The sequence below is a fragment of the Macaca nemestrina genome, chromosome 15 (assembly GCF_043159975.1).
Source record: "Macaca nemestrina isolate mMacNem1 chromosome 15, mMacNem.hap1, whole genome shotgun sequence".
Lineage (NCBI taxonomy): Eukaryota > Metazoa > Chordata > Mammalia > Primates > Cercopithecidae > Macaca > Macaca nemestrina.
The window spans coordinates 326,080-352,496 of NC_092139.1; the positions used below are offsets into that span (position 1 = coordinate 326,080).

Sequence of the window (26,417 nt, forward strand, 5' to 3'; positions counted from 1 at the left end):
CCCCGAACCTCAGTGAGGAACTTTGTTGGTATCTTACAGCACATTGACATGTTCCCTTAAAATCTGGTATTTCATCAACAATGCAGGCGCCAGCTTTGACTCATACACATTTCGATTAAACAAGATAATTTACACCCTGACCGTGCCAGGTAAGAGGTTTACTACAATCTTTAAACAGAGCCAGAGGCTACAGTCTGCTCCTACACAACACCATGTCTCTACAAGTTCGATGAGTTTTTACTTTCCATGTCTTCACTTGCCTAGTGCTAGAAAGCAGATTAAAAACAGAAGGAACCCAGAAACACTATTGAATGAGACTCAAATATCTTGCAGTCATCATCGAGATGAGATGTTTATTAAACAGAAATGTTCTCCCCTGTAGAAAGCAGCACATATCAACACGCACCGATAACTGTCGCCAGCATTCCAGATCATCTTCCCTTCCATGGCCACAGTGCAGGGCAATGGACCACGCACACCTGCAGACCCACGGAAAGCGGGGTGACACGGCCGATTCTTGTAGCGAGCAGGCCAGGGTGCACTCAAAGAGCATCTCTTTCCAGAGGTCTGCCATGGAAAGTTACACATTTATTCCACGAGTTAATGGCACTGCACCGAACATTTCTGTAAGAGTCTCTAAGCAAGTATTTCCTTCTGCCTACAATGGCCCGACACAAACTGAAAAAGCTCTTGGAACTGCCAAAGACTTCAGTATCCCCTTAACTATTGTCATGCACATCCATGTGAAGAGACCACCAAACAGGCTTTGTGAGCGCAACATGGCTGTTCATTTCACCAGGGTGCAGGCGGGCTGAGTCCAAAGAGTCAGCGAAAGGAGCTAAGTGTGGGGCCGTTTTATAGGATTTGGTTAGGTAAAGGAATATTAGTCAAAGGGGGCTTGTTCTCTGGCGGGCAGGAGTGGGGGTCACAAGGTGCTCAGTGGGGGAGCTTTTTGAGCCAGGATGATCCTGGAAAAGGAATTTCACACACACAAAAAATCATCGCTTAAGGCAAGGACTGGCCATTTTGACTTATTTCTGGTAGAATGTTATCAGTTAAGTCCAGGCAGGGCATTTGCACTTTTGTGATTCTTCAGTTACTTCAGGCCATCTGGGCGTATATACGTGCAAGTCACAGGGGACGCGATGGCTTGGCTTGGGCTCAGACGCCTGACAACTATAGTCTTTACTTTTAAGGTGTGGGGTAAGATCATATAATCCCCAACTAGGCTCCTGATGCTGTGTGTGGCATCCAGCAACAGCACGTTCCATTCCTGGATTACATTTGACTCAAGAGTCCACAGTGAGAACGATTTCTGGTGAATGAAACACCAGGCAGGAGGGTGATTCCGCTGGGCAGCTCTTCACACACAGCCCAGGAGCTGAGGGGAGAGGAACAGGCCCACGCGCGTCCACCGTGCTCACGCCCCCTTCGACTACCCCCCACTCCTAGAGGCCCGGACCCAAGGGAAATCTGACCTGAAAATGGGCAAACCCTCACTTTGGCAGAGAGACAGGGACTCGGGGCCACAACTTGACCTCAGAGCAACACAAGTGCAGACACAGCACCCCAGGACACCCTCCCCACCCAAATTCAAGGAGGAAAACCAACGCCCCGCCCCCTTGCGGAAACCCCCGGCTGCTGGAGCAGACGCCTGCCGGCGTGTGCAGCCTCTCCCGTCCCACGTTCCTGGCTCAACACCTGTGCCTCAGCCCTGGCACTGCTCGCCACACCCACAGGTGTGCCAGGAGGGGCAGGTCCTAAGGTCTCCACTGCACCAAAGTCTGCAAGGCAAAGGGGCCGCTCCCTCCAGCAGGAGTCCAGAAGCACACACTGCACCAGCGTCAAGGCGTGAGAATTCTCCCCTCGGTCTCCGAGTCTCCAGTCTGTTGCCCGCCACGGTTTTCTGCCAACGGCGAGGCCCAAGCTGGGCGGCACATTTGGTTCTCACCATTTCCCTTGTCAAATCAATACTGCAAACATATCCAATTCATCCTGTCACTAAAAATGAAATAATCCGCCATCTCCATCACAGATGATGCAATCAGGTTTTCATTACCGGGTTTTTGTTTTGTTTAGTTTTTTGGTTTTTTTCTATTTTGAGATGGAGTTTCTGCTCTGTCGCCCAGGGTGGAGTGCAGTGGTGCGATCTTGGCTCCCTGCAACCTCTGCCTCCCGGGTACAAGTGATTCTCCTGCCTCAGCCTCCCAAGTAGCTGGGATTACAGGTGCCTGCCACCATGCCCGGCTAATTTTCATCTTTTCAGTACAGACGGGGTTTCACCATGTTCACCAGTCTGGTCTCGAACTCCTAACCTCAGGGGATCCACCTGCCTCCTTCTCTCAAAGTGCTGGAATTACAGGCATAAGCCACCACTCCCGACCATTACTGGTGTAATTTCTAAGCCACTCTCTCACACCCACTCCCTTTTTTTTTTTTTTTTTTAAGAACCAGCTTTATGCCTATATTTTTTCCAAGAGAACCAGTTACCCCATTTCAAGTACAAATAAGACACGGTGTTTAAAAACCAAAAATGCCCATTTGCACAGAAGTCTCCAAATACCCAGTCGATTTAAGCCTTGAGAATAAGATCAAGCTGTTGGCTGAATACAACTTCCCTTTCCATCTGTCTGCCTGTGAGTTAGACACAAGGATGAAGCCACGAGCTAGGGACATAAAGGCAGGAACCAAGGTAGCGGAGACTCCAAATAAAAGCTGGAAGACCAACACAAATGCACCACACCCTGTACACCCTCCTCTCCTTCCTTTTCAGAATTTCCAGAGGATGAAACAGGGACCTTCTCAGACGTCCCACGATGCAGGCGGCCAGAGGGGAAGGCGGCGGCAGCCTGAATGAGGCGACCGGGAAATCACTTTCCACAAACAGAAATTCTCCATGTGCTTTACATCCTCTGTCTCTGAAGAACTATGCCAGGCTAACAGTCGCTAGAAAACCGCATTCAAGTGTCATTTCCCATTTCAAGCAAAGAAAACAGTGGTGGGGCATGAGGGAAAAACATAGCCATGTGTTCTGGGCTATTAAATAAGGTTTTTTCTGTTATAAACGTATAATTTTACATTCTCAGATTTCTGTATAATTGATATGCTTCCTAATTAGCAGACATAGTAATAAAAAGTGAATTCCAAGTGTAAGATCGGAGGAACCGTTCACATGGCTTCAGGTTCTGCTACTGTGTTTCAACTTAAGAAAATGGTTCTGTGTGTTGGTAACAAGGCCTGAGAGTCTGTGTGAGAGTCTGTGTGGCTGTAATCAGGGTTCGTGTTGGCTCCCTAGCAGAGGATGTTACACTGTTACATTATCTTCTACAAAAAATCCTGAAAAAATGAAGGCTGAATAGACATACACACCCACCCAAAATAATCCAAATGTCCACCGATATGAAAAACAGATGAATTACGGCTTCCATCGTGGAATATTCTTCAGCAGTGAAAACAAACTATAGCCACAGGTGCCAACTAGGATAAAGACAACCTTTTAAACACGCTTAAAGTGAACTGACTAGGCAGAATTCCTTGATTACAGGCATCTGCTCCAAAAGGGTACTGTTATTAATCCTGTGATGTAGAATGATAGTTAGCAACCCTGTTTCGGGGCACATCTAGAAAAAAGCAAAATAATGACTACACAATTTTAAATTCTTTGTAAATTATAACTATTACTATGAAAATTCTAAAAATGTGAAAATCTTCCCAACTGTTATTGGACACGCTTCAAAATAAATACCCTGGCATTGCTTGCCACACCCACAGTTGTGCCAAAATAAATGAAAATATAGCCCAAGGTAGTAGAACTGAAACCTGAAGATGTACGAGCCGTCCCTGTCTCGCTATCTATACATCGGGTAGAAATTTAAGAGCAGGTAGTGACACTGCAATGCAAGGCTCAAACCAACTGGGTATTTGGAAACTTCTATGCAAAGTGGCAATTTCGGTTTTTAAACACGGTGTTATTTGTACTTCAAACAGGTAACTGTTTGGTTCCCTTGGAAAAAATATAGCCATAAACCTGGTTTTTTTAAAAAAATACGGGAGTGGGTATGAGAGAGAGTAGCTTAGAAATTTTAAAAGTATCAGCAGGGAGCAGTGGCTCATGCCTGTCATCCCAGCACTTTGAGAGGTAGGCCCAAGGGGCCTTTGAGGACACCGGTCTCCTCTGCTGCCTGCCTGCTGGACTGACCCCCCAGGACATTCACTGGGTTTCCACCCCTGTCTCATTCAACATCCCAAGGGTGGTCTTCATCCTCGTCTGGGGCTCAGCTCTGCCCCAATTTCCTAAATCTCTGCCTTCAGAGCCTGAAAACACCCACGCCCAGGGTCACCCTAAGTCCACGTTTACCCCAGAGAGTCCCAATTTTATGTTTTCCAGGCATCGCCTTAGTGATAATTTATCCTGTAAATTCCAACTTGCCTTCACACCTCACCCCTGCTGTCTCCCAGCAGAACCCACTCAGATGCACATGCCCCAGACCCACACCCAGGTCTGTACATGCTGCCCTGCTCTACCCATGTGGGGACCACCTCTCTTTCTTGAGGAATCAGCTGGCGATCATCTCCTTGTGGAGGGCTGCCCTGACTTCCAACTCTCTCCAGCAAAGGCAGAAGCCATCCTCGGTACTTCCCCAAAACTCAGGCCAAGTATGAAGATGGCGCAGATGCTAGCTGTGCCTGGGATGCCATGGGCAGGGTCCCCAGATGCTCTGCACATGGCCCGGGGCACCCCCTGAACACAGCAAGTGCTGAAGAAACAAAACTGACGTGCACTGACCTCTGATAGGGCCTCCTTCACCATCCACATCTGTCTCCCCTCTGGACAGTAAAATCCACAGGACACAGAGGGCTTGTCTCACTCATCTTCAAACTCCCAGGGTCACCCTGGTAGGTAAAGGGGACTCAAATGTCTTCTGAAGGAAGCGACTGGTTAGCTGCCAAGTTAAAGGGCCTCTGAAATTCAGAGCTCTGCATAGCAGTCCAGCACACTTTATTATGAATGACTCCAACCACAGCAGAAGTGGCCGTGGAACCAGTGCTAACCAATTCAGGGTTTGTTCACTGTTTCTCAGTTCATTATCACAACGCATTCTCACAGAGCAGCTGCGCACAGATCCTCAGACATCTACACAGAGTGGGACGATGGCGCCAAGTCACGTCAACGTCCTGTTGCAGACTGGGAGACAGCAGTCAGACACGGACCCAGGTAGAGCACAGACCTCGCGTTAAATCGGCTCCGTGTAAACAGCACTCCCTGCCAGGCCCTTTCCTATCTGCACAGCTTCTACAAATTCAACTCTCGCACCTGACACCTAAGAATACTGCACACCCCCATGTGAATCCCCTACTCACCTCCCAAAATGACCCGGCATGGCCGAGTACAAAAACTTTCAACATAAGGGAACTGGAGGGCATGTGGGGCTTTCTCGAGTCCCTGCTGCCTCCTGATGGGAGGGCCCAATGCTTCACACTCCTAGTGAAGGGCGGGTCTCTTCGGCCCCCAGGCTTTGACCTGGAGCTTAAATCAGCATTAACTAATTTCACCTTCCAGGACCAACTTCAAAGGCCTGCAAAGCCAGAGAAGGGAGAGGAGATGGAACACGCCCTCACCTCAGATCTGCTGCAAGCACACACTTCTCAGATGCGTCCCAAGGTGCACAGCGTGTCCGATGCCTGTTTCACATCCACCGACCTGCAGGTCTTCTATGTGGCATCAGCCTCCTGGGCACTGGGAACAAGAGGTATAATGGCAAGTCCCTTCTGCAGCAAAGCTGAGGCAAAGGGACCCAACACATTGGAACTGACCTTTTTCTGACAGTATCAAAACAGAAGGAAAATACTGTACAGTCAACTCCCCCTCACGCAGGTTTATTTACCTGTGACTCAGAGGCCATGACAGAGAACTTCAGGTTCTTACCGATTCCTATTTTCCCCATCCAGGAAGCCTTTGTTTTTAATATCGTACGAACTTGCCATTTTGTAGGCCAAAAACAGCAAATATTGGCAGTTTCCTACAGTTCAACTGAATAAAATATGATCATGGCCTTTTGTGAAACCATGAAGAAAAGGTGGATATCTCAATATGTGTTTCCAGACTGGCTTTGTTCCTGAAGCGGTAACTCTGTTCACTCAGGATATTAGACACTGAAGAATAAACATCAATATCCCACCAAGAAAACCAAAGGAATGAAATAATTTTGCATCCACCTTGGAACCTTTTTAGGACAAGGCAGGACACAAACTTCTAAAAAGCTGCAATTGTCCCTCTGTATACACAGGGACATGGATTCCAGAACACGCCCCGAGTTTACCCAAATCTACGTATCCACAGGACCCCACGGCCACCCTATGGAACCACATGTAGGAAACGTCGGCCCTCCACAAAGCCAGGTTTTTTCAGTAAGGGTTTGGTTGGAAAAAAAATTAACATAAGTGATCCTTCGAAGCTCAAAACCCATGTTGTTCAGGGTCAGCTGCATTTATTACTTGTGTCATATCTGAGGCCTGAAAGCCATCATTCTCGATACCTTAATGTGACGGTTAACAAACTAACTGTTCCGATTAGAAAGAGGAAAAAGCTTATTTTTAAGCTGACAATGAGAGTGGATGCGGCTACGGTGAACGGAGAACAGACCTAAGCAAGCACCAAGGCTGGGGTGACTGCCTGTGCTCAGACCCACCAGGGCCTGTTCTTCCATCTCCCTCTGCTGAAAGGGATAACCTCCTTCTCCCCCACGACTAAAGGGCCTTTTTAAAATATTCACACGAGAAGTGCTATGAAAAGCTGAAAGGTCACAGATAACATTTTTAAAAATAAACATTAACGTAAGCATTTAATTTTCGTATAAGGAGTAAGGAAAGGATCCAGTTTCAGCTTTCTACTTATGGCTAGCCAATTTTCCCAGCAGCATTTATTAAATAGGGAATCCTTTCCCCATTTCTTGTTTCTCTCAGGTTTGTCAAAGATCAGATGGCTGTAGATGTGTGGTATTATTTCTGAGGACTCTGTTCTGTTCCATTGGTCTATATCTCTGTTTTGGTACCAGTACCATGCTGTTTTGGTTACTGTAGCCTTGTAGTAGAGTTTGAAGTCAGGTAGCGTGATGCCTCCAGCTTTGTTCTTTTGACTTAGGATTGTCTTGGAGATGCGGGCTCTTTTTTGGTTCCATATGAACTTTAAAGCAGTTTTTTCATACGAAAATTAATTCAAGATGGATTAGAGACTTAAATGTTAGACCTAGTACCATAAAAATCCTAGAGGAAAACCTAGGTAGTACCATTCAGGACATAGGCATGGGCAAAGATTTCATGTCTAAAACACCAAAAGCAACGGCAGCAAAAGCCAAAATTGACAAATGGGATCTCATTAAACTAAAGAGCTTCTGCACAGCAAAAGAAACTACCATCAGAGTGAACAGGCAACCTACAGAATGGGAGAAAATTTTTGCAATCTACTCATCTGACAAAGGGCTAATATCCAGAACCTACAAAGAACTCAAACAAATTTACAAGAAAAAAACAAACAACCCCATCAAAAAGTGGGCAAAGGATATGAACAGACATTTCTCAAAAGAAGACATTCATACAGCCAACAGACACATGAAAAAATGCTCATCATCACTGGCCATCAGAGAAATGCAAATCAAAACCACAATGAGATACCATCTCACACCAGTTAGAATGGCGATCATTAAAAAGTCAGGAAACAACAGGTGCTGGAGAGGATGTGGAGAAATAGGAACACTTTTATACTGTTGGTGGGATTGTAAACCAGTTCAACCATTATGGAAAACAGTATGGCGATTCCTCAAGGATCTAGAACTAGATGTACCATATGACCCAGCCATCCCATTACTGGGTATATACCCAAAGGATTATAAATTATGCTGCTATAAAGACACATGCACACGTATGTTTATTGCGGCACTATTCACAATAGCAAAGACTTGGAATCAACCCAAATGTCCATCAGTGACAGACTGGATTAAGAAAATGTGGCACATATACACCATGGAATACTATGCAGCCATCAAAAAGGATGAGTTTGTGTCCTTTGTAGGGACATGGATGCAGCTGGAAACCATCCTTCTTAGCAAACTATCACAAGAAGAGAAAACCAAACACCGCATGTTCTCACTCATAGGTGGGAACTGAACAATGAGATCACTTGGACTCGGGAAGGGGAACATCACACACCGGGGCCTATCATGGGGAGGGGGGAGGGGGGAGGGATTGCATTGGGAGTTATACCCGATGTAAATGACGAGTTGATGGGTGCTGACGAGTTGATGGGTGCAGCACACCAACAAGGCACAAGTATACATATGTAACAAACCTGCACGTTATGCACATGTACCTTAGAACTTAAAGTATAATAATAATAAATTAAAAAAAAAAAAAAAACGTAAGCATTTAACAAGCCCATTACGATTTAAAGGAAAAAAAAAAACGGTATTAAGTTCCTGGGTGCAGGGGCTCATGGCCGTAATCCCAGCACTTTGGGTGGCCGAGGTGGGCGCATCACCTGAGGTCAAGAGTTTAAGACCAGCCTGGCCAACATGGTGAAACCCCTTCTCTAACGAAAATACGAAAATTAGCCAGGCATGGTGGCGGAAGCCTGTAGCCCCAGTTACTTGGGAGGCTGAGGGAGGAGAATCACTTGAACCCGGGAGGGAGAGTTTGCAATGAGCCAAGATCGTGCCATTGCACGTCAGCCTGGGCGTTGAGTGTGAAACTCCATCCCAAAAAGAAAAAAAAATATAAAATTTTCCTTCCAATGAACCTATCATTCAGCCACCGAGGTATCCTATAGCTACTTATTCAGCCATGAGATACACCACAGGCGATATAGGCGAACAGGACACAGTTCTTCCCTGAAAGAAGGCTGCACCCTCAACAGAAGGGAGGCACATACTCCGAATGGAATCGGCATAGGAAACAGATGCTGCTGCAGGTTGAACTGGCTGCACAGAGCACCCACTCAGGTGTCTGAGAAACAAGGAGCCGCTGGTGCCATCACCTTCCATACCTGAGCTGGGACAGTGGGGAGCCTCTCATCACCAGGGACAAAGAGCCCCAGAACCACACAACGAGCTTACAAACTCACCAAGGCGATGACTGAGCAATGTGTGTGGAGTGATGCGAACACGCAGATGTCAGGGCCACGCGCGGCATTGGTTTTGTGCATCAACCTGAGCATGCCCGGGGTGCCCAGATGGCTGGTTCTGCATTATTTCTGTGTGAGATGCATGTTTGTCTCTGGACTGAGTGGAGACCCATCCTCGCCGGTGTGGGGGGCACCACCCTATCCCCCCAGGGCCCGAGTAAAACAGCAAGGCGGGGAAAACTGGGTTCACTCCACCTCTCTGGCTGATGGGCCAGTGACATCTGTCTTCTGCAGCCCGTGCTCCTGGGTCTCAGCTCCTCAGACCCTGGTCGGATCTGCAACCTCCGCTTCTCAAGTCTTCAAGCCACACCCTCTCAGGACTATAGCTTGCAGGCTGTGGGTCCTGGGGCTTCTTGGACTCTGTAGCCCCTGCAGCAGGCCTCGCCCTGGAGACACACGCACACCTGGCTGGCTGTCTCTCTGGAAGCCCTGACTAAAAGTCGCCCCTAAAAGTGGTCTTCAGGGTTTCTTTCTAGCCCTAAGATCCCAGCGCCCCTCCTACAATTCTAGGCGGAAAGGTGAACGGAGACCAATGGACAGAGGTGTGTGCGAGGACACGCCAGGCAGCAGCACTGGGCAGGAGGGCACTAACGCTCACTAAGCAAAGAATCAAGGCTGCTTGCCACAAAAATGAGAGCAGTAAAGATTTCTTCAAACAGAAATGAGTTTGTTTCATGATTTGCTCTTAATACATAAGAAAGCATAAAAGTAGGCCTATTAACAATTACGTAAGTCTTTACAGGCCCTTGAACTACTTCTGTCCCTTTGTGTTTTTATAGAAAATAAGCCTGAGGTTAAAGAGAATAACGTCACTGGCCACAGCTGGGGCCACGCGAGGACACAGCTTATACCCCTGAGGTCCCTGGGTGCCCCATATCCTTCCCTTGCTATTTATGGAAATATGGGAGAAACCAGGAGGTCTGAGCGTGGACATGGCCGTGCTCCCAGGGGCCGAGGAAAGCACCCATCTGTCCAGTCTTCCCTCCACCCCGCGGTTTCCTCTTACTCAGACTCTTGGGCTGACGTGGCTCATGCACTCAGCAGCGCCATCATTAAACGTTTAGCTTTGCATCACGAGGGCCTCCTCTGGCCTCCTCTGACCACTCCTCAACCTGCAGTCAGCACTAGTCTGCAGGACACGCGTGGACAAAGTTGATGGATCACGGCCCCCAACGAGGAAGGTGCCAGGCAAGGAGTCGGAGAGCCGGGGATGGAGCAGCCCTCACCCAGGGAGGCGAAGGCCAACAGCGGCCACCACCGAGGGCCTCCCTTCCCACCCTGAGGGCAGCTCACCCAGGGAAGCGAAGGCCGACACCGGCCACCACTGATGGCCTCGAGGGCTCTCCCCACCCAGAAGGCAGCTGCGATCACATTTCCCATAGCACCAAGAGACCCCTGTATTGAGCACAAACCTTTCCAACCTTCGAATCAATAAGGAATCACAACACAGACATTCCCTCAATCCAAATGGCCAGCCCACAAAACAGACACGCAATTATACACATTTCTTGTGGGAAAATCAGTCAGTCCCTGGGGCCTCGCGCCAGGGGTGGGGGAGCATCATGGGGAGACGCCCCAGCCCCAGCCTGGTTCCTCCCTCTACAGCTCCTTTTCCCTCCTCTTCCCCCCACCCCTTCCCACCCCCTCCTAGCCTCAGAGGCTCCTTCCTCAAATTCTTTCCCCTTGATGAAGTCATTCATGCCCAAAATACAAGGCAAAGTCATGGGGGCTCAAGAGAAAATCCATACCGTGGCTCGCGTTTTAGATTCTCTTAAGTTTGAGAATAACCAAGCAAGAATCTTTGGCATGTGAATGTGGTCTGAAGGCATCTGAGCACAATGCCCGGCACTGGCCCGGAGTGGATCATGGGTGTCTCGGACATCTTCGCAACTCTACACCAATTATTTTGAAACACACCAGCAGAATAGAACCATGTGAATAGCTGCTTCTTAGTTAAAAGTAGGAAGAGACTCCAAAAGCTGCCCTCAAGGAACATCCTTCCCACCAGGAGTTTTCTGCATCGGGCCCTTCAGGCACAGGCAAGGCCCCCGGGCCCAACTCCCTCATCCCTGCGTCACAAAGCAGCAAAGACGGTGGGGAATAAAGCAAATGAAGGAGTCAGTCCCGCCCAAAACGGGCTCCAGAAGCCACAGCCACTCTCCCAGTGTGGGAGCCAAGTTCAGAGACCTGGAAACACCAGCGTTCCCAGGGAGGAGGGCAGAACAATGCCATTTCCCTCTAGTTTAGGGAGACACCACCCCACGTCCTCTAGCCTTGATAGAAGAGAGACTTCACATAAATGATTTCAATGACTCCACCACACACAGAAAGTGGGCTAGGGGCTAACACACCCATATAAATGCCTGGCAAAAACACATTAAATGAACACACAGATAAGCAAGGTTCTCCTGTTATCCACCAAATATTCAGAAACAAATCCAGTAAGCAATCTCTTTGCAATCAAAAGACCAATTCAGAGGTGCAGATTAAAAATAAACATACAACTGAACCCTTAATACACCAAGAACCAATTTCCACGGAAGTGTTATCACATCACCACCTCCCAGCTGAAGGAAGCAGCACTGGCCACTGACCAGCTGTCCACTCATGGGTCAGTGAACGAAAGACAGTGCTGTCCAGGACAACGATGAGATGTTAACCTGAAAAGGGCAAAATTGCAGAGGCTGGAGGTACCTCCCAGGTAACCTGGCCCCCTCAGTGGACAGAGGACCCCCGTGGGGCCACAGAGCCCAGAGCTCCAGTGTGTTCGGGGAAAGCACTCAACTGCAAACCTGATGACGTCCGAATGCCTTCTGCCCTTCTGCGTCTCTGCCCCACTAACAGGGAATCCGTGAATGCTAAGGAAATGTAACTCATTTTACAATATATGTAGATTTTTAGCAAATTAAAGATAAACAGTGACAAACTTTGAGAATTAACCAAAATATAGTTCAGTGAATGCCCAAACTCATAGCTAGTCTCCAAGAGGTGATAAGCTGTGTGTGGTGGTTAACGCCTGTAAATCCCAGCAGTTGGGGAGGCTGAGGCAGGAGAATCACTTGAGCCTAGAAGGTTGGGGTTGCAGAGAGCTGTCATTGTACTACTGCACCCAGCCTGAGAAACCGAGTGAGACTGTCAAAAACAAACAAACAAAAACAAATTAAAGGAGTTCAAATGAACTCGCCCATACCCTTTAAATTTTCATTTGGGTACATGGGATGATCTAGTTCCTTTTTCCCTTGCAATACATGAATAATCTAATAATTAAATATAATCTAACAATTATATGGGAAAATTTAATTATTTTCCCATTTCATTATTCCCTATCTCAGGGAAAAAGTTAAAAGTATTCCCTATTTCAGGGAAAAAGCTAAAAATCATTTTAAACCTTCCTTCCACAAAACAGTATACTCAGTCATCTCTATCTGCTTTATCATGTGGAATTCAGCTTCACATGCTTACAATGCAGTTTTTGTTAAACAGCGTTTCTGTAGACAGGCAAGAGAAAGAAACACTTGGTCTATGTAGAAGCAGCAGAAGACACGTTTTAACAGAAAAGGGAGAAGATACCACCGTGTGAATCTGGAAATTCTGTCCTCATCTTGTCCACACACACAGAAAACACCCAAGCACGTGCCTAGTGTCCAACAAGAGCACAGAAAGGATAGGGATCCCTCCAGTTGTTTAATGACCAGCCCCACTTGTCACCGCCACATAACAAAATCCGCACGGCAACTTCAGCACGTTTCATTCACGATTCCACGGAAATCAGGCTGAAGAACATACAGATGTTTTGCCCACATTTAAAAATCCAAGTGTGGGACTCAGAAATAAAACAAATTATGGGTTCACTTCACTTTTCCAAATTTTTACTTGGAGAAATCTATAAAGATCTTGTCAGTTACATCCTTAAGGTTTTCAATAATTTTTCAATGCAAAGATCGGGCAAGACTTGTAAAGAGGTACACACATACGGCCCAGCGCGGTGGCTCACACCTATGATCCCAGCACTTTGGGAGGCCGAAGTGGACAGATCAAGAGATCAGGAAACCGAGACCATCCTGGCTAACACGGTGAAACCCCGTCTCTACTAAAAATACAAACAATTAGCCAGGCGTGGTGGCGGGTGCCTGTAGTCCCAGCTACTTGGGAGGCTGAGGCTGGAGAATTGCATGAACCCGGGAGGCAGAGCTTGCAGTGAGCTGAGATTGCACCACCGCACTCCAGCCTGGGTGACAGAGGGAAACTGTCTCAAAAAAAACAAAGGAGGTACACACATTCATGCCACATTCTTCTCTCAAAGAGACAGGCCCTTTCTTAAGATTCCAGAAGTAAATGTGGTTGTCACCCTGCTTTTGAGAGGATGGGCTGTGTTTTTTTTTTCTTTTTTTTTCTTGAGACAGAGTCTCACTCTGTCGCCCAGGCTGGAGTGCAGTGGCCGGATCTCAGCTCACTGCAAGCTCCGCCTCCCGGGCTTACGCCATTCTCCTGCCTCAGCCTCCCGAGTAGCTGGGACTACAGGCGCCCGCCACCTCGCCCGGCTAAACAGACTTTCCTCCATGCACCAAGGATGCACCATGGGGGCAGTGCTGCCCCCGCCTCCCCAGTCTCTGCTCAGGGTGGGGCAAGGGGAGCTCCGTTGTCTCCCGTATACACCGTCAACAGGCCAGGTGCTCAGAAGGAGGCTTCCAGGACTCGCTGTAGGCATTCGTCAGCAGGGCAGGCAGTGCCTCGTGCTGGTGGGCATCCAGCAGTAAGGGAGTCTTGCACTTCACTCCCTGGGCCCAGCCCCTGAAAGAGGGGAAAGAGACACCTGTATCGTAACTCATGTGTATTTATAGACACACAGAGACTCTGCAGTGCAAGGTGCAGAACTAGAAGGAATCATGGAAATAAGAGGGAAGACATTTGGTGACGACTGGCAGAGCCACCTCAAGCCTCAGCACTTCCTGCCGGAGCCCCCACTGACCAGACTCCTCCAGGGTCACTGCCACTGCCTTGCCCAGCTCATGACAGGGCAGACAGTGACAGAGCCTCAGAACAACCTCCCACTCTTTCCTCACCAGCCCAGGGTACGAGCTGTTCATGAGTGTCCCAAAGCCTGAATGCGGGGACACAGAGGTGACTGAGCAGAAAGGGGGACAGCCACAATGGCCGCGGGTGTGCAGACATTGCGGGGCACCCCAGCAGCCCTTTCCGTCTTAAAGAGGACGGCCACGGGTGTGCGGATGCTCCCGCGTGACCCAGCCGTCCTTTCCATCTTATAGGGGAATGGCCACGGGTGTGCAGATATTCCCAGGTGCTCCAGAGACCTTTTCACCTTAAGGAGATTTTCACAGTCTCATATCAGTCTCCAAACTATTCAGTGAGGTTGGAGGAGTATCACTGTGGACCAACACTGATTGGCACCAAGTAAGGGCAATTTTATAACCATGTCTCAACCATGAAACAATCAGGTCTTTGGCCATCTGGTCTAAGCTTTTTCTGTAACAAAGTTGGATAATTAAGTTGAACTTTGGTTTTCCAAAGCTTGTTACAGAAACCACATCTTCCTAGGTGTGGCTCTGTGGTGTCACGAGGGCTCTGGCGTGCTCTGAAATGAATTTGCCACTTCAGCCTACACTCTACTCCCTTGTTTGATTAAAGAAACCCAAAAAGCAGAATTTGTTTTGGCCAATCGCGTGCTGACCCAACTGCAGAGGTTTTAATTAGAGTACTTTCATTGCATCATAGAAAGCAAAGTCATATAGATCAACTCATTATTACCACTCCAAAGGTTTAGTAAATCTCCAGATAATCAGGCAAACATTTTAAGAAGCTACATTAAGGTTTACAATACTCAAAATTTAAAACTACATCCATGCTTCAAAAAACCACCATTCCCATTTTAGATGGCCAAATGCATATGAGAAAGAAAGAAACGTGCTGAGCGCATTTTTTGGGTAATCTTATGGAGAAACTGCCACTTTAAAAATGGCTCTAGTCCCTGGCTCCAGATGGGTGTGGTGGGTTGCCTCACTCAATTTCAACTCCACCTGAAGCTGGGACACTAGAAATCCATTCCCACACTCCAGGGCACCAGAATTCCCACTTCTGGAAACAGCCAGGAATGCAGACCTGTAGCAGAGAATTCTTTCCTGCCCACCCTAACTGTCCTCTGTGGAAGGCGACAGTCAAAGACAAGTCCATCCCCCTAGGCGCAAATGCACCACGAAGAACCATTTCAAGGTGGGAAGTGATTGATCAGTGGGAACAGGCAGTTTAGCTAATCACTTATAAGGCAGAGAAGGGGGGTTTGAAGGCCTGTACCTGGTCTTGTCCTCGGTAAATGGTCATCCCACCAGTCAGCCTAAGCCACATGGGAACGGGCTTCTTGAAGTAAAAGTGGGGGCGCAGTTGTGGGGAAGGGGAATGTCTTAACCATCACTGTTTTGAAGGATCACAGGGCTCAGGCAATGTTCAGTATTATCACACACCAAGGTTTTTACAGTCTGAAGAAAACTACAGTCCTAAGGTGTCAGTTCTCAAAGTCCTTAAGTTCCTCCTGCTAAGATTCCCAGAGGGTCTCCACTTCTTGCACCGAACCCCAACTTGCACAGGCACCTGCGTCCTTCTCCTGCAGCAAATGCAGATAAGAAGCTGTGGCTCTGCTGCAGTAATGATGCCATGCAGCCCTAACACCCCAGCAGAGCAATGGCTCTGGCCTGAATGTCCCCAAAACCTCATGCTGAAACCATCTCCGAAGGGATACATTAAGAGGTGTGGCCTTTGGGAGGTCCTGCTCTCAGGACCAGGGTTGGTGTCCTTCTTGGGAGGCCTGGAGGAGCCCTCCTGCTCCTCCACCACGTGAGTTCTGACGAGATGACCGCTGCCACGCAAGACCCGGCGAGATGCTGCCGTCTGTGAGCCACAGGCCCTGGGGCACCAGATGTGCAGGTGCCTTGACCTTGGACTGCCTTGACCTTGGACTTTCCAGCTTCCAGAGCTGTGAGCAATAAATGTCTCTTTACAAATCACCCAATCGACAGCAGCCGGACAGAGACAGTAATGTCACAACATGAGTCACTTTCTCAGTGGGCCAGAGGACTCCCCATGAGCCACCACTGTAAAGCAAGAACTCCCTGGAGGATGGAAAGGGGTTCACAAGGAATTCTACCCAGCACCAGGGTGTCTGTCCTTTCTTGCAGGAAGACAGCTGAGCCATGGCAGGAAACTACAGGGTGGGTGGGGCTGGACAGTAATGTGTCACCTGCTCATCTAAGCCTCAGTCTCCTGCCTCTCATCACGACAGTGGGGGTAACACCCCCCTCACCTGAGCTGTTGGGGGAGGTAAGAGTGCTGGGTGATTAACAATTGTTAGTTCCACGGAAATAAGGCAAAGAATCTGCCCCATGTCTTATAAAACCAAATCAGCCCAGGAATTCCACATCACTACTAATTTGCATGGGAAAATACCAGATTCTCCTAAGTTCTGGCATGTCATTTGTATTAATAAAGTTTGCAGAGTTTTCACATACTAAGTATATAAAACAGGAAAATAAATCATGCAATTTGGAGGCTGAAGCAGGAGACTCACTTGAGCACAGGCGGCGGAGTTTGCAGTGAGCCGAGGCCTCGCCACTGTACTCCAGTCTGGGTGATAGAACGAGACGCCATCTCAAAAAATAAAAAAAAAAAAAAGATTTTGCTTCTTCATACTAGTAAAGTGGGCAGACTCTACATGCCAACTCTTATTCAAAGGTCGCCTAACACTGACTCAGGAACTCTGGCCCTGATGTGCTTGGAGTTTTAATCCTAACAGTGTTAAAGACCACTCCCCCAGGAGCTCTGAACAAGTACTCCAGGTATACGCTGAACAAGACCACACACTCTGACCGAAATCTAACTTCCCAGACCCAAACTACAGAACCACAGAAGACACTGCTTCTGTCCAACTTTTTGTTCTGCCATCGTTTGTGTCCATTATTTCCTACAAACCATCTCATTAGAATTTAGGGCACACAAAAGGCCAATACAACAGGGTTACTTTTCAAAGGTTTGGAGGTGAAGAACAGATACAATGCAGTAGCTTCCTATTGCTGCTGCAACAAATTACCACAAATGCAAACCTCCTCTCAGCCCTGGGAGTCAGGAGTCCCAGGGCTGAAGTCAAGGGCTCAGTAGCTTGTATTCCTGCCTGGAGTCTCCCAATTCATAGAAGCCACCATGCAGCTTGGCTCACAGCCCCACACCCCTCCTACCACTGCCCCGGCCTCAGTCCTGCACCTCTCCGGACCCTGCCCCTGCCCCACACTTGCCCTCACCCCCACAGCCCTCTGGCCTCTATCTCGTCCTCAGGTCTCCTCCTCTGAGGCAGACCCTCGTACTGCCTTCTCAAAAGGCACATGTGAAGACACTGGACCCGCCTGGACAACCCAGGGTCCTCCGCCATCTCACTGTCCGTTACACTCACATCTGCAAAGCCTCTTTTGCCATGGAAACTTCATTATACTAACAATCATTTAACAAGTCCATTATAATGATGTGAAAATTGGCATTGTTTTCCTCCTAATGAACAGATCAGTCACCCATGTAACCTATAAATATTTGACTATTAAATATACAATACTGTAGGAGACAGAGATGAGGAAGACGGTTCCTCCCTGAAAGACGACTGGACCCTAGACGGAGGGATAAACATTCTGAACAGAATCAACATAACTCAACATTTGAGTCGGAGAGGTCAAGCAATAAGACGTTCAAAAAAGCAACCAGAAAGTATGTACTGTGCCTGTAGTTCACATCTGCGCCTGGCGTCATGAGCACGAGCATGCGGACACGCACACAGGGCCCAAGTGTAAGACCAAATATAAGGAGCTTTCCACTGTAGTATTTAACTAGATCTTATTACAAAATAGCCTCCTGATTTTTATCCAAAAAGTTCTCTGTAATTAAGGAAATTAATTTTCCCCTAAAAGGCATTTCTCTAGCTATCATTCCATATAAACTAAATGGGCATATTAAAGAAAAAAGACAAATGTTTGACTTCGGGGGTTTGCCTACGACTTGAATAAGCATGATTTTCTTCTGGCCAAGCAGGGAGCAGCTGGACCAGACTGGAGGGAAGGAAGAACAAATTTCCACTCTGACCTCAGTTGGGCACCAGAGTCTTCCCTGTCAGAATGTGGGTGTGGTGCTTCCCACACACCAGCCTCTGACGAAACTCAGCCCAAGGGTGTGGGAAAAGGCTGTCTACTTCTGAAAAATCTACAAAGTGCAGACACATCAAAAGCTTCAGAAGACTGTAAAGGGCCAAGGAGACCACTGCACCCTTGGAGTTTACAGAAAATGGTCAGCCTCACACGTGCCTGAGGTCCAGGGTCAGCTCCCGGCTGCCGCGACGCCGTGAACGCAGCCCTGGCTTCCCCTCTGATGCAGAGAGCTGGTCACTCTGCCGGCAGCACTCAGAGCTCAGAACATTCTAGAGGAAAGCAACGTGTCCCTTTTAAAATGGGGAACCGGGGCAGCACAACTGAAGCTCTACGACTGTCTCAACTACTGGGTTTCGGGGTAGCATTAGGAAATCGTGAGAATCCAAATCTCAATTTCATACAGATTCCAGATTCACTGCAGGTTCCAGAATTTCCTGAGACATTCTTCCAATTTATCACTCAGGATTCCCTTGCCAAAGCTAATAAAGTCTACATTCCTTACGGAAAACCCACCATAAGCACCACCACAAATAAGATCAACTGACTGACGCCCGCCCTTCGCACCAAACATAGAAACTGTTACTCACACAAGACTGTGCTGGAGGCAGCTCTCAGCTGAAGCCGAATCCGTGAGACTTCATTATCCCCCATTTTGGATCGAGTGTGAAGACTGTCAGCAAACCAGGGCCCCAGTGTAAAGCAGAGAACAGATCCTCTGATGCCTGCCTGAACATTTCCTTCCCACCTCTGTCTTGGATATTGAACACCCTCAGAGCTCCTGAGTCACCCACATTTGCAGGTCATTTATCCAGCCACCAGGATAACACAATTATGCGATAAAAATGCCTTCTCAGGGCTTTGTCGTACTCAACAAAGAAGCTCAGAAGGCTAGGTAAGCGCAAGAAAGGGGGAAGCGTCCTCCAAACAGACAAAAACCAAGGAAAACCGTGCAGAGACTCGAGAGAGAGAGAGCAGAAACACAGCCCGCTGTAGCCTTTCAGGTCCTGCTGGCCGCAGCCCTGCGTTAGGTGGCACCATTTCCACAGATGCATCCTGCTGGGCCCACTTGAAAGGTCCCGCTTGCGAGACACTCACCCCCACTTCCAGCTCCTGCAAGACCCGCTGCAGCCCCACTCCATCCCGGGGGCCGACTGTGCAAGTCTTCCCGGCGAGACCCCTCAGAGCCTACTCAGTGTCTGAGACTGGGAAGCACCAAGGATCCAGAAAGGCACAATCCCGTTCTCCTCGTGCTGCTTTCTGGGTTCCAAGTTGTCTAACGAGTCCTGCATAAACCCCGGGCTGGGGAGCCAGCCAGGGCCCAGCAGCACCCAGCTCATGCGCTCCACTCACCCCACAGAGGACCACGGAGGCCCCAGCACGCTCTGTCCGCGGGGCAAGACACCAGAAACAGCCACAGTTCAGGGTTCTGACACCCGCCCCGCTGCCGTCATTACCTCCTGGGATCTGAATTCTCATTGGTTGCAAAGGTGATCCCACAGCTCCGCTGCCTTAATTACCTGCTGGGATCTGAAATTGTATTGGTTGGAAAGGGGATCTCATTGCTCAAGCACTCCCTGCTGCCTCCTTGCAAACAACATAAAAAATCCAAAACCCCTCGTAAAGAACGTTTACTATAACCTCAAAACAAGACACATCCCGAGACCAAGGAAGATACACACGCACATCTGACACCCGGTGGACGTCAGTGACCGACGCCACGGCTTCCGTGTGGCGTGTGAAGCAGGAGGCCTGTCACGGTGACTCAGGCTGGGGTCTGAATGGGGGTCTTCCAAGCAACTAGGCAACCAGGACGCACACCCCAAAACCCAAGTCCCCGCACTCATGTACCTGGCAGAAATGCTGCGTGGCCATCGACACCAGTTGTGAACCAAGACCGATCTGTGTCCTGTGGCCCTCACAACGTCCGTACATGCCTGGGCCCAGCAGAGGCCCGCACGGCACCCTGCTCGCCTCCAGTGGGGCTCTCTCCTGCCATAGGGGATGGCCCTGAAGTCCGTTGAGATTTCCAAAGCTCTACAAAGTCGTGCTTCCTCCTGCTTGTTCAGAAGGCCTAAAGCCCTGAAGACACCAGTGAGAATTGACCTAGCCTCTTAAGGCAGCTCAAATACCTAAACACAGGAACGCTGGACCTCTCTGCCCTCGAGAGCAGCCAATAACACACTGGGCTAAGCAGAAGGTACAGATGTCACATTCAGAAGCCAGTGGCGCTCAAGATTGCATTCCAGGAGCCGCCCATGTGAGTCCCTCCAAGGCTTCCAAGTCCCACTTGATTGTTTTCATCGTATCTCTATAACATCAGAGACACTATATCTCACGGTATCTATGAGATCGTCTCCACTTTTATGAGCACATATGCTCCCTGACTTACCATGGGATGAAACTGTTCCAATAAACCCAGCGTAAGCTGAAAATATCCTAAATAGAAAGTGCATTTGACATCATAGTTTCAACTTACAACGGGTTCATCCAGAGGCAGCCCATCTTGGGCCAAACAATGCACTGAGTGTGACTAGTTCACACCATCACAAGGTTGAAAAAAAAAATCAGATATGTAACAATTGGGAGCCAGGGACCCTCTGTATTGGGGCTCCTGTCTTCAGAGACAACAGAAACCTCTTCTTAGACAAGAATCACAATTTATAATCCTCAAAATGTTAAACTTAGTTTAACAATCTAGACGTTCAAACAAAGCCAAAGTAGGCCCACAAGGCCGTTTGTGCCCTTCACTAAGACGCACGACTCTGTAATAACCCTCACCACAGCCCCTCAGGGTGGGTCCCAGAGGCAGTTGAGGCTTGTGGCTACGGACACTAACGAAACCAAAATCAGAGTACGCAGGTGCAGTCAAGTCATATGACTTCTCCACTAGCATATGCACAAATGTTCATCAGCAAATCTCATCTTCGCTTTACCTCCCTCCCATGACCTAAAAAGGAGTTCACCACACACACCCATACACACACACACCACTTCAAAAACAAAATTAGTACTTGCATTCAATTCTGGGCATTCGGAATAGACCTAATGGGTGATTAAATCTCTCCTCCAACCCATTGCTTAGTCTTCTTAGAGGATGAAGGATTTTGCATAACACAAGTCAACATATAAAACATCTGCTATAGAAACAGACTTTCAAGTGGTCCTCATTAGAGTGATTCAACTAATATACAAAGGACCCAACACACAGCACAGTGTATATTAGAAGAATGATTAATTTGTTCCCCTAAAAATCCTAATATCTACACAGAAAAAATACCCAATACACATTTTATCATTCTTTACCAGTATAGTCATACAAAGGAGTATCACAAAAGCAAAAGAACAGATTTGGTTTGACTCACAGTTCTAAGTTTAATATAAAATTGCTAAAACCACCAAGACAAACATGACTATGAAATATTTAACGATCTTCACCTAAATTCAAGTCACCATTCAACCACCAATACCTCTGCTCTCCTTACGGGAACTTTCCAAAAGTAAATTCTGGAATTAACAGGACAAAATTTTCTGGTGATAGAAATTAGGAAGAAATTGGTTGAAGGCCGTTCCTTGGCTGTCAAACTTTTTCTCAATAATATTTTGTAAAATAAAAGCGTCAAACAGATCTTTACATTAACTTACAATCTATCAAGCAATACTGGAGCAAGCTTTAAATATTAGCCACATTCTGTCAGGGCTGACTAACATTAAATCAGTATCAGTCTCATGTCTTGTAGGATCCACAGCTCATCTTCTTAAAACCACTTAAGATTTCATAATTAACTCAATTAAACAATGTAAGTCATCTCCTTGATCTTTGACATGAAGGGGTAATTTTCCCCCAAAATAGTACCTCTTTCCTTGACATGATTTAATCTGTGGTTAGAGTATTTAACAGGATTTCTTTCCTTCTTAGAAAATAAAATATACACCTTTCCAATATGAAAAACTCTAACTGATGATGCCATAGCTTACCCAGGTCAAAAGCATTTTTTTTTTAAGTTAAAAAAAGAACCTAACTGCATCTTTGGACCTTATGTGAGGTAGTGTCCAGGGTCACTGGGACCTCTACTTGGCCAATGTAGCTGGGTACCAATTAAAGACAGAAACCCAAGCATTCACTCAAAGCCCCTTCCCAGCTGTTCATCCTAGTGGAAGAAGCCATGAGTACAAACGAATGCGGCATTCTACGGAGGGCTTTGGGGATAGGCTGCTTGAGAACATCAAAGTGGTTCACGTCCCCCGAGTATAAAGCCAGTGACTGCTCTCAGCTTCCATCCACAGTAGCCAAGGTCTAGAATCACCTGAGTGCCCGTCAACAGGGGATGAAGGGAACGTGGCCCGAACACACACAGGAGCAATACTCCACCACACAGCGGAGAGCCCTGTCATCCGCGGCAGCATGGATGGAGTTGGAGGACATTACGTTAAGCAAACGAGTCAAGCAAGGAAACGGCGCATGTTCTCACTCATAAGCAGGAGCTGAGAGCAGATCTCATGGAGGCCAAAAGTAGGTGGTCAACAGGGCCCAGCAGAGCCCACTCATAAGTAGGATGGGCAGAGGCTGGTAATGTGCACAAACACACAGCCTAATGGGAACACGAGACCTACTATTGATAAATCAGCAGGGGGATGGCAGTGGGTCATCTACTGTGTATTTCAAAACAGTTAGGAGAGAATAACTTAACATAACCAGCACAAGGAAAAGAAACTAAAGTGAAAGACATCCCAAGTACACAGATTTCGTCAATATAGGGGTGAATCAAGGTATCACATGCACTCTGAAAATATGTACGTATATTATGTATCAACAGAAACAAAAACCAATGACAGAACCATTTGCGAAGCACGTGCAGGAGAAGAATGGGAAGCCTGACATGGTGTGGCTGTGTGTCCCCACCCAAATCTCATGCTGAACTCTAACCCTATGTTGGAGGTGAGCCCTGGTGGGAGGTGATTGACTCATGGGGGTGGTTTCTAATGGTTTAGCATAATCCCCCAAGTGCTGTCCTCATGATCGTTCTCCTGAGATCTGGTTGTTTGGAGGTGCATGGCACCTTCCCCTTCACTCTCTCTCCCCTTCCAGCCATGTGAAGACATGCCGGCCTCCCCTTCACCTTCCACTCTGACTGTAAGTTTCCCCAGATGTAGAAGCCTGTACAACCCACAGAACTGTATGCCGATTAAACATTTTTTTCCTTATTACCCAGCCTCAGATAGTTCTTTATAGCAGTGGAACAACAGTACAGCCCTCAGGACCAGCAATGTTTTCCTTCTACCCAGCGGCCAACAAGGTCCTACACCGTAGCTGGTTTTCCAAAGCTTTGCCAGAATGCTGAAGCTGTTTTGGGGATACTAACTTTCCCCATCTCTGGCAAACCAGATGGGGCATCCTATTTGGCTCTTACCACCTTTCTCAGAGAAACCCCACCTCTGAAACAGCCTCCACCAGGGGCCTCCTTCAGCAGCAACAAAGCTGAGTGTTCCTTGCACTTCCCTTCTTCTGAACAAGTAAACATCTTAAGCTTGTTTTTCCATCTTCCCAGCTCATTGAAAAAAAATCTTATGCTTTCTATTTTCCTGACACACACACATGGAAGAGAAGTGCCGTGAGGGCAGGGGCTCTTGTTTTCCCGGATCTGAGCCTGGCCCTCAAACACTAGCCGAATACTAACACGATATCCAGAGGCAGAAATGCAAATATCCATATGACTTCAAATACCCTAAGGACCTAACAGGCCGAGTGGCCCATGTAACTATGGTGTGCTGGGCCATTCAACTGGTGTCCAAATCCCTGTCCAATTGAGCTCTTTAATTTCGAGACTTTTCAGACAGCTGTTTTGTTGTTGTTGTTGTTCTGTTTTGTTTTTATTAAAGGGATATGTTACAATTATAATCAAGAATATCCCAGGCCGAGTGTGGTGGCTCTTGCCTGTAATCCCAGCACTTTGGGAGGCCAAGGTGAGCGAATCACCTGAGGTCAGGAGTTCAAGACCAGCCTGGCCAACATGTTGAAACCCCGTCTCTACTAATACAAAAATGAACCAGCCATGGTGGCAGGCACTTATAATCCCAGCTACTCAGGAGGCTGAGGCAGGAGAATGGCGTGAACCAAGAGGTGAGGCTGCAGTGAGCCAAGATCGTGCCACTGCATTCCAGCCTGGGCAACGCAGCAAGACTGTCTCAAAAAAATAAAAATAAACCAATACTCCCAGTTAGTTCTTCACCAATGTCAGATACCTCAGTTTAAAGAAAAATATGAAAGCATGTTTTTATATTTCAGTGTTGAATTTAACCATATCTTTTAACCATACCTTTTAAGAAGATATGAAGATAGAACTTCCTCAAGGATTGGGGGAGAGAAAAGCAGTTAAGAAAATCTTAAAACCTCAGGAGAAAAACAAGTATGGGTTAAGACCTCAAGGCAAAACTTTTTCTTTGCACTTTGATTTCAAAAGAACAGAGATGCCCAAATTATGAACTCTCCCATCTGCATTTTATATTCGTCTGTGTCCTTTGAAAGGCTGGAGATGGGATCCCAGGTTCCAAAGTGCCTGGCCGTGGCTCACATCAGGCGGCATCTTTCACAGCCGTTTACTCCCCTGACTCTGCCTAGAGAGGTCTGTGGCCCAATTTACAAAAAAAAGGTCCTAATTTACTCACGTTCATCACTTTGAGCAGAGTCTCAAGAAATGAGGCAAATATTGACACTCCACAGAAGCAAGTACTCTCTTCTTAAAAGTCAAGTGTCAGGTTCCCATGAGCCAGGCAGCTTGCGTACAGAAAGCACTGGCTGACTTGCTGGTTTAATGTTAAATGCATTTAAAATGTTAAGTGATCAAACCCCCCTCCCAGTGGGTGTGCGCGTTGAGCTGGCTGCAGTAGTGATGCAGACCACGTTCTTTCCTTTGGTTTTGCTTCAAGCAGAGCACCCCACACCCAGGAAGAGGCCGAAGGATGGCATCGAGGTCTAGGACAGATTTAAGGAGAGCTGCAGGCTGACTGCCTCATCTGCAAATAGTCTCTCATTTCAGAGAAAATCACTGAACAGAGTTCATAACACGTGAATTTTTAAAATTCATATTTCTACTTTCATCCCATTAGAACTTTTGAACCTCCACCTCCCACCTAGAGAACGTCAGCTCAAGCCGATCACAGCGCAGTGCGATTTTCTATAAATAATGTGCACGCCTGCATCTGAGCTGAGATGTGAATGTCTGGAATGTGCCTGCCAGGCCCAGGAGGAACTGCAGCAAGTGTGGGGACACAAGCCGCTAAGGAATCTGATTTGGAGGGAACTGGAGGCAACTAAAACTAGGTCCACTGGTTTTTCTTGGTAAGGTTTGACCAGGCAAACTGTTATCACTGTTGCTAATTTATGGTAATTGGCATGGGGACTTAACAGTAAGTAATTAGAGCAATTACAGAATTTGCTACTCAATTACAATGGCACAGATTCCTGAGAATGGAAGATCTGTTGCCCAGGAATAGAGTTCAAGAGGTCCTCCCCATGCTCCGAGGAACATGGCATTTCCACGCACCTCTGCTTTGGTCCCTGGCCACCACCATCCTGATCTCGGCCATCTGATGGCATCAGTCCCCAAAGCTGGAAACACCTGACACCTCTTGTCACCCTCCCATCTGCCCTGCCTTCCTCCAGTCCGGGATATTCAGGGATGCCCACATACAGGACCAGGAAACCAGGGTTATCCCAAACCAGTGCCTGCATTCAAAGTCCTCCACGGCAGCACAATCACCAATGGCCAATACTCCCAGAACCTTCCACCTCAAAACGGGAGCACATCTGGATTCAAGCTGACAATGCTGCATTCTCTTTGCCATGTACACATGGAGGCATGTCAGGTTCCACCTAAAGGTATCAGGTTCCACGCTGCTCAGGAGCCCAAACCTAGTCACTCTGCATGATCTCAATTCACCATCCACAGAGAAGCCTGCAGTTTTCCTCTGGTGCACGGTGTGGATGGTGGATGGTGGATGCATTTCCCCTGAAGACTCGGAAACAGAAGCCTGGCCAAGGAGGCCAGTCACCC

General features: G+C 47.7%; 1 protein-coding gene across 12 annotated transcripts in view; it reads right to left on the bottom strand.

Annotated features, from left to right (window-relative positions):
* LOC139358406 (disco-interacting protein 2 homolog C-like) overlaps window positions 1-26,417 on the bottom strand; it is a 229,441-nt gene that overhangs the window by 143,353 nt on the left and 59,671 nt on the right. For 2 of the 12 annotated variants that reach the window (XM_071078967.1, XM_071078953.1), the window contains exon 2: window positions 5,620-5,737. The exons of 8 other annotated variants lie outside the window; for them this stretch is intronic. The gene's annotated coding sequence lies outside the window, so the exon portion shown is untranslated. Of the gene's footprint in view, window positions 1-4,786; window positions 5,116-5,619; window positions 5,738-26,417 lie in introns of those variants that run through there. 2 more of the 12 variants (XM_071078955.1, XM_071078950.1) reach the window with 2 other exon arrangements.